This window comes from Argiope bruennichi, chromosome 4, assembly GCF_947563725.1.
Source record: "Argiope bruennichi chromosome 4, qqArgBrue1.1, whole genome shotgun sequence".
Classification (NCBI taxonomy): domain Eukaryota; kingdom Metazoa; phylum Arthropoda; class Arachnida; order Araneae; family Araneidae; genus Argiope; species Argiope bruennichi.
The window spans coordinates 93,763,742-93,773,043 of record NC_079154.1 but is presented as its reverse complement, the minus strand read 5'-3'; the positions used below and the strand labels follow the sequence as shown (position 1 = coordinate 93,773,043).

Here is a 9,302-nt window from a genome sequence, read left to right as displayed (position 1 = left end):
CATTTTCATCAGACACATATGAATCTATAACTGTCAAACATCAAGATGTTGCCAACCACACTACAATGATATGCAACTTTAAGATTGGGAACTTAAACGTGAGGGCAATTCATTTTCAAATAAAAATACTTGAATAAAGAGCAAAATTTTATCAATTTAATGTGCATTATCCCTTAAGTGGACAGAGTATCATACAGAGAGTGGACAGCGTGCTCCCATGCACCATACAAATAATAATTTAGCCATGTCAATTATATTTTACCATAACAAGTCAACAATATTTTAAAGCATTCATGTACAATAAACAGAGCATTAATTTATTAGCTATACATGCATGCGAAGTGGCGAAATTATTTTTCCAATAAAATTGACATTTATCGGCCAGGTTTATCAGATTGAAATTGACATAATCGGTGGGTTGCGGTATAGTTTTATTACTCGATAACTTTTGAAGTGGTAGTGGTTAAGGGAAAGAAGCATTATTGATAACTTATCTAGAGATTATGACTTTTCATGCGAAATAGAAACTGGCGAAATCAAACCAGTCGTTCAGGCTGGGTGAGTGGTTCATTTTCCCCCTTTCAAATATATAGATTGCTTGTACAATTTTAAATATGTAGATAAGCCCCTGCGAAAATTTTATTCACGGCATCTGACCATTCATTACTACCTTTGAAACTCTTTTTCACATAGGACGATTGATTTCAAAATAAATCTGGGTCGCAATTTCTTTTCGCGACTGTACATTAGGTTTATTTAACAGTAAAATATGCAGGCTTTTTTATAATCTAATTTATTAGACTTACCATTATTTTATTAATAAAATATCTAATGTCAACCAATAAGATATCTTATAAGTATTTTTTTAGTAAAATATAAAATAAAACTGCAATTGATGAAAAAATAAATGTAATATTGTAGCTTTTTAAGTACACTAAAAGAACTTATTCAAGCAATCGTTAAACATGAATAATTTAGTACCTAATTTTATAAATTCTAAGTTCAGTATTATAGCTATGAAATTGAATACCCTTTTCGAACTTTCTTTCTATTAGACTTCATGACAAAAATTAATTTCAAGTGCTTTAAAATTTTAGTAGATTTTATTTTATAATTTTTTTTTGGATAAAAGTCTTTTGATAATTATTAATTTAATTTAAAAATTTTTATAGAAATGTTAAGTATACATATACAAGTCAGAAAATTCTTAGCATTAGGTATCAGCGCTCATTTTCCTCTCTTTAAATAAAATCTCCCGTTATGTACATTGTTAAAGCTGCGCATGCTTAAAATGCCGTTCCACACGCGCATTTACGCAAAATTACATTTACGTCATACAACCACAATTGAGAACTATCTGGATACTCTTCGATTTCCTCCCTGTTCTTTTTAATTTACAGTAATATTTTTGAAGCATTTGATGTATAAAATAAATTCTTTTGATATTTTGCAATATTTGCTGTATAAGTCTCCAACCCTCAGAAATCCAGAGGTTAAATTTATTTCACGACTACATTTTATGGCTGTTTAAATATGGATATAAGCTTGGAGGTAGCCTTTCAATTCCTGCTTAAATTCATGGTATTAATGAAAAATTCCAAATATTTTCGATAAATATTTAAATATATTGATTAAGATTTAAATACATTATAAAATTTGGCAACGAAGAGTAGAACACCTTCATATAGTAAAATTTGCAGCTCAGAGAAGCGAGGCGGATTTTTATTTCAGAATTCTAATCATCCACAATATACAAATCTAAGTCAAAATAGTATAAAATCAACATAGTTTAGTAAAAATGCAATTTTAAATCAAAAATGGCAATACATCAGTATATACTTATAAAAGATTTTAATAAAGTAGTAATAGTAAAAAATAAATATTAACTTATTTTTAGATAAATTTTAAAGTGGAAAATGAGGAATGATAGTGCAACGAAACTCGAATGTGAATTCTACAATTTACTTGCAACTCGTTTAAAAATTTTAGAAAGAGTAATTTATTAAGTAAAGGTCCTCAAAAATTTACTCACTTGCGATCACGAAGTATTGAAAGAAAAAGGTAAAATAGTAAACAATTATGAACTTTGAATTCGAATTGGATATCTTAAAATTTAATAAAGAGAAATTTCAGAAGCGATAAAGAAATACGAATTCCCCGAATTTTACTGCATTTCTAGAGCATGAACAGTTCAGCTAATTTCTCATTATATACACATACTATCATTAGAACAGCGAAATGAATCAACATTTCTAATTTGTCGTGTTTATACTTGATCAATAAACTAGCAAGTAAATTTTAATATTTATATTAATAAAAATAATTTAGGTAAAGATTTACATTTAAATTGAGTTGATTATTTACATTTAAGCTGAAACTAAAAAAGATTTTAAGTAAAGGGTAGAAATTAGTAATTCATCTTAAGAATTTTAACTTTTATTTTATATCAATTAAATAGTTCTTGGACGTTGTAGATGCATGTACCACCTTAAATTTAGACTGAAAATGTGTTAGCAATGTAGCTTCTAGAAAATATTTAAGTATCAAAACTAACAAATCTGAAGAAAAAATATCAGAATATTTCGTAATTAATAAAAATTAGAAATACATAAACTTTGTTTGCAAGTTTGATATACAAAAACAGATAGTTTACAAGATTGTTATAATATAAAAAGTAGAATATGAATGCATTTGAAATAATTCATAACAGATAAAGTAAATTGGGTTTTGCAATTTTATATAAAATACTTAACAAGAAATCACATTTCATTAACCAGAATTCATTCAAAACATTAAGAATAAACCGACTCTTCAGTTCCGAATTCTATTAAGGAATTCATACGAGTTTCATGCATTTAAATTACTGCATAATAACAGCGAATTTAGTTATAATTTCAACGATTGTTTTCAATTGTATTATAAAATTCAGAATGAAAATTAAAAATTTTGTTTGATATTTAAAAAAATGTTTACAAATTTAGTACCCAAGAATTCTGAATAATCAGCTGCTAAAAGATTTCATTTGCATTATCGAAAGAGAAAATTAAGAATCAACACCAAGTTACTGCAACATTCATTCGCCATTTTTCTCAAAATGTTTTATTCACGAAAGTATTTTCCGAATGAAAAACCTTTCAAATTTATCCACTTGCAATCGGAGAGGAATATAGAAAGTTAATTTTTGACTTTGAATTCGCATGAAGATAAATCCCAATCAAGGACATTGAAATTTCTATGAAAAACTGTTTAAAAGAACCAGATAAAAATTGCAATTCACCAAATTCTACTACATTTCTAAAACACGACGAGGTTTCTAATCCGTCACATCTACACTTATCAATAAACGAACAAGTTAATTCTAATAATTTTTATTTAAATTAATATAAAGATTTTAAGTAAAGGATATAAGCAAATCTAGTATTTCTACTCCTTATCTGAATCAATTCAATATTTTTCTAAAGGGACTTGGATGTATACACGGTCTTAAGCTAACAAATTCGTAAACTGAATTTATAAATTACCCCGAGAAGACTTCCATCGAGTAATTTTCTGTCAGGAATATTCAGAAATTAAATACAAAATTGAAATAAAAGTACATTATTTTTATTTGCATTTGATATAGTTATTTACACGATTATTACAACATAAAAAAGTACAACATAAATGCATGAAGAATCCAGTACAGGCATCAAAACAACAAAGACTTTACATAAAATAAATTGGCTTAAGAATTCAGTTTCGTAAGTAAAACATTCGTTTAATATACACGAGTTCGAATATTTTATTCAGAATAAATTGCTATGATTAGGGGGGAAAAAAACACAAGTTAAGGCATTTGACAGAATTTCAATTCAAAATACATTATAAAGTTTTATTTCAATGCGTAATGTAACGCAGAATATGCGAGTTTAATATTCTATTAAATTAAAAGAATTTAAGCAAGTTCATTGTTATTGAAAAGCTGATAGTTCAGAACCCTAGACTTTCTCATGTTATTGGAAAAAGAAAAATCGACCTGCCCTACATTTAGATTTAATATTCATCGCATCCATTCACTTTTTCCTTCAACAAAAGAGACATATTCGAGTAGAATTGTGTATATTTTATACTAATCATTAAAGAACGTATTTTCTCTAAAAGCATACTGATCACCGTGGTGATCAGTCACGATGATCAAATGCTTTCTGAGAATCAAAAGGATATTTTGATTGGCCGGCCGAGCTAATCAAAATATGCTTTATCCGCGGATGCAAACTTTACACATAATTAAAAGTCGAATTAGCGAGCTATTTAGAATTTTTGGTTTACTATTAATCTTACTGTAACCATTTTAAATTTAACATAAATAAGTTATGCAATATTGCAAATGGATGCAACGAACAAATTTAATATATCTACACAGACTACGGTAAAAAAAAAATCTGAAATATTAAGAGATTTAAATTAACCATTGACAATATTTAAATTTTGATTCAGAAGCAATCAATACGATGCATTATGAAATTAATATTTGAAAAAAGCTGAAAGTTTATTTTACACAAATTTTAAAAAAATATTTATAGTTTCAAAAGTCGAGTATTATCAAATTTATAATATTACCATAAAACGTCTCTTAAAAATACAAAACTGTTTCATGTGTTTAAATACGCGATTTACGATTAAGAGTTTTTGAAAATATTTTCGAAATTTCAAACATTGCAAGACTATAAACATGCATGCTAACAGTACGTTTTGATTTATCCTCCGTACAAAATAGACATTTTTCTTGACACGAGTTACTATTTGTATATCTTAAATTAGTCGAACATGGATATGATGGTTATTATAGCAAATTTCATAACTTCAAAGTTTACTTTGAGACCAAAATGCTTTAAATTTAGATATCTTGGAAACATAACTGAAATTAAGCACAAGATATACATATGCATACAATATACAGATTAAGCATAAAATAATTTTGTATATTTAAAAAAACATTTGAAAAGCGAATATCAGGATTATGAAATGCAAAATTCTTTAATATACTAGAATCATACATATGGTCATAAGAACATTGAATTATTTGACAACTCGTTTTATAATTACAAAGCGAGCTCTAGAAATTTACAAGATCAAGAAGTTGTTTGCACGAGCATTGATATTCAATACAAAATGACACCAAAGACTCATTTTGAAAAATATGTAGGTAAAATGAAAAACGGATCAGTCTACAAAAAATATGTACATTAAATTTTCTGCGGTAATCAGTGATTAAAAATAATCTTAACAAATCGAATTGTAAAGAGATTCCTTTTCCACTCACAATGAAGTAATGCACTATGCAAATGAAATTGTTTTATTTAATTTCATAATAATTGCGATTCCTGTCTATTGCTGGATTAATGAGAGCTCTGCTTGTCAATTTGTTGAGCTAATAAGATTAATAACCATACAGAAATTTTAAAGCGAATTTTATCTGAAATGTAAATCAACATTCAATCTTGGATTACTATTGGTTTAGATTACTAGCAAAATTAAATACACTAAGTTTTAAGTTATCCATATTAAAAAAATCATTTCACCAATGTAGATAGTTTTTAAAATACTTATTTCTGAGAGACTAAAAGACAAACAAGTATTACATTTGAAGGGAATGAATGAAGGCCAGTATTTTAAAGTTGGTATAAGAATAAAAAAGTTTCCAGACAATTTTAAGATGAAATATTGATCGAATTTCCAAACACTTGAATAGGATATTTTGCACACTTCTAGCTTTGCGATGTCCGAAAAAAAATATTCAGCATGTTGCTCTTAGAATAAAACATTTCAAAGATGTATTGAAATCCAAGTAATGTTGACTACATACATAGTCTCATTTCCACTGTGCAGACGATTTATGCATTAATCATTTCTTGGAACCAATATAAATTTAGGCGAAGCCAAAATTAATTTTACAAACTCAACTGCAGAAGTTGGATCTCCATAGTTCCATTGAAAAGGCTCCGAATTGCAAGGTTGAAAGCTCCAAATGGTATCTTGTACCGTGATCACTTGGGTCCATGTAGACATCTGAAAAGATTAAATTTATAGTTTAAAATTAAATTATCCAGAATGCCATTAAATACCAGAATATAAAAAACTAAATTTTGATCTTTAAATTCACTCCGATAGTCGGAAAAAATGTTTCATTGCTATTAATAGAAGCGGAATCTACATCTAGGATTTATTTTCCCACCAACAGTTCGCAAACAGTCTGGAAACGTAACTAACCATTTAAATACAATTTTAAAATAAGCGTTTTTTAAAAATTTTTCCAGAATTTACGCGCGTTTTTATTCTGTATGAAAGTCGGAAATGGCAAATAGCGAAAGCTGCAATAGCGTCCGATAGTCATTTAGATTTTGGAATACGGTAGATTTTGCCAAGCTCTCAAAAACTTTCACAGAAACTCTTAAATGCGCCGAAAACGAACGCATCCTTGCATAGTGGAGAAAAAAGAAAGGCCCGATGCTGAGAAATGACCACAATTCTTTTCGTAGAGATTGCAAATGAATTTCCTGGATTATCGTTTATCTATAGTTGAAAATCAAATGAGTTCGCCTTACTGATTATAATATGCTGGTAACTGCGATTAATGGATGATTTAAAATTTCAAATATGAATTGCAATACATTTGGTTTGGCCCCAAAAATAACTTTAGCGGAGAAGTGACACAAAATTATGCCGAAATATTTTTTGCTTATCTTTTATAGGCACATTTCTAAAAAGGTTTGACCATATATTTCCCACTGATAAAGCCAGCTCGATTCTTGGGCATGTATTACTTCGACATCCATTTACAGAAATGATCTCCTAGTATGACACGAACGGTAATTCTGTTATTATGTTCAGAGGCAGCAAAAACTTCAGCGTTTCCACGAAACTATGGTTTATGTATTTTTATGTCTTCGGAATACTTTCTAAAGTGTCCAGATAAAATAGTTTCCGAATATCATTCTATTCTGATAATTTAATTATAATGATTCAAGAACTTACCATGAGAATTTGATACTTCAAATTATCTTAAGGAAATTGGTGAGTATTGATATCTTGTATATGGAACCGAAAAAGCCGTGTTACTGATGGTGGCCGCAAGCTTTTAATCCAGGGAAAATGCATCCATAATGGTCGTAAGTTGTCTGACCTATGACTACCTAATGAAATAAAAACATTTTTATAGGTCAAATTATTTCATAGAAGTGTTTGGATACAATTTTCAATTCGATTTGACAGTTATAATTCGGGCAACTTACCGATATCACTTCAGTCGCATATTTTCCGTCAATCCAGACATCTGCCATATCTCCATATTTAGAATTTGCGGCTGGAGCCGAAATGGTATTCACTGCATAGACGAGTGGTATTAAGCCGTTTTCCAATTAAATGGCTTCCAATGTATTCTTTGTAGAATGCGCTATTTTAATATCAATTGCAGGAGATTCTGCCTCTTTCGATTCATATAATATTCCATCATGAGTAATGAAGAATTCCGTCAGAATACTTTCAGGTATAAGTAAATTTAAATTGATATTATCTCCAAAGTTTTTGCTAATCTTACTCTAAAAACTGAAATTCTCATTCGTTTTTTCTGTTCATCTCTTGAAAGCAGCGTAAGTAGTAATAGCCATCGTTTTCCCCCTACCTCAGACTATGAGAAAAATCAACGTAATTCAAACTCGTCACTTAGAAGCCACTTTCCTGTAATATGCAGGGATTTAACATTTCTTTCACTTTCAATCCAATATGCAAGTCATTTTTAAATTTCAGATTTTTTTTTTTTGCACAAAGTTGATACATTAAGTTTAGTCCAAAATTTCAGGGATTATGAACCATCCAATAAATCTTGGGTCTGTTAGTCGGATGCCATAGGATCCGAATTCTAATACGCTCTTGTTGAAGCTCCATATTATCCGTTGTCCCTTGATGCACTTGCTTCAAAACCTTTCAACATCTGAAAAGAAATTCATAATGATTAGATATGAAATCCATCAAGAATACTATAAAATGCAACAATATATGCGATTTACTTTTGCTCTTTTATCTACTTCGGAAATTCTAAAATCTGATAAGAATTTGTAATTTCATTGACATAAATTAAAGGTTTCCCCGTTTTAATCAGGAAATTTTAAAGCTCAATCAGTTCATTCTTTTTAAAAATTAAGCTATTAGCAATATTTGAAATATATTAGTGAACAATTCATCTATATTTGGTTTTAAAAATGCTTCCAAATCTTTTCCAAGAGCTACAAGGAAAATAAGTCATGCATCGAATTTGTTAATTGCCCGTTAATCATAAATGCTGATTATACTTACAATAAGTTTATTCGCTAAATGCTAGAATACTCTTTAAAGCGATCTACAAAATGCTTAGTGGTAAATTATATAAAATTTCATTTAAGGAATAATCAATTTTTATTTTGGACTGTTGCATTTCAAATTTTATGGAATGTCAAATTCAGATGCTTGAAAAATAGGAAGACGAGTTTTAGGATCTTACCAAGAATAATGTTTATTAACTACAACTTATAAAGGATCGGAAAACATTGACCTTTTTAAACAGTAATACATTTATTCATTCTAGAAAGTAAATTTTCTCTAGTCCATATAGACACAGAACAATTATCTGGAATCTTTGTCCTGTTACAGGTGCGTGTTGGAATAAGTGATTTGAGAGTTCCTGGCCCTATCCAAGTGACGACATGCAAACAACATGCATTTCAATACCTGTAATTGTTGAGTTGGCAGTTCAAAAGCTTATATATATTTCAATAAATTTTTCCCGGAAGTTATATTTCACTTCTCTTTGTAGCTTCCGGAAAGTTTACTTTCGAAACGAATCAAATACATTTGGTTTCCAAACACCATGTTGCTTTGTCAGTTTTATTAATATAATTTGCAAACTTACTGTGTCCTTGAATTTCTTGTATTTTGATGTCATCTGAAGAGACTACTTACTCGCATCCAGCATTGGTGCAGATGGATAGCGTGTGCATGCACCTGAGAAAACAGCACTGGTGACTGACGCCGTACCTTTGTTAAACAAAACGGCATGGACACAGGCAAGTTATCCACCCTATGAAAAACTAACGAAATAAAGTACATTTTTATAGTTCTAATTAACATTAATAAATTATTGCATCCAATCTTTATTTCGATATGACAATTATAAATGGCATAACTTACCGATATTACTTCTGTACGGAACCGAGAGAAAGTCCCCTGGCCATCCAAATGGCTGTTATCAACAGTTTTTGCTAAGAGCTGGGAAAGCAGTCATTCCACAT

General features: G+C 29.3%; 1 long non-coding RNA gene across 1 annotated transcript; it reads right to left on the bottom strand.

Annotated features, from left to right (window-relative positions):
- Positions 1-4,583: 4,583 nt before the first annotated feature.
- Positions 4,584-9,088, bottom strand: LOC129966658 (uncharacterized). Its single transcript, XR_008784285.1, has 4 exons — positions 8,974-9,088; positions 7,272-7,969; positions 7,015-7,172; positions 4,584-6,048 (listed from the first exon to the last, which is right to left on the bottom strand). It is a non-coding gene; the product is annotated as an uncharacterized LOC129966658 (long non-coding RNA).
- Positions 9,089-9,302: the final 214 nt, after the last annotated feature.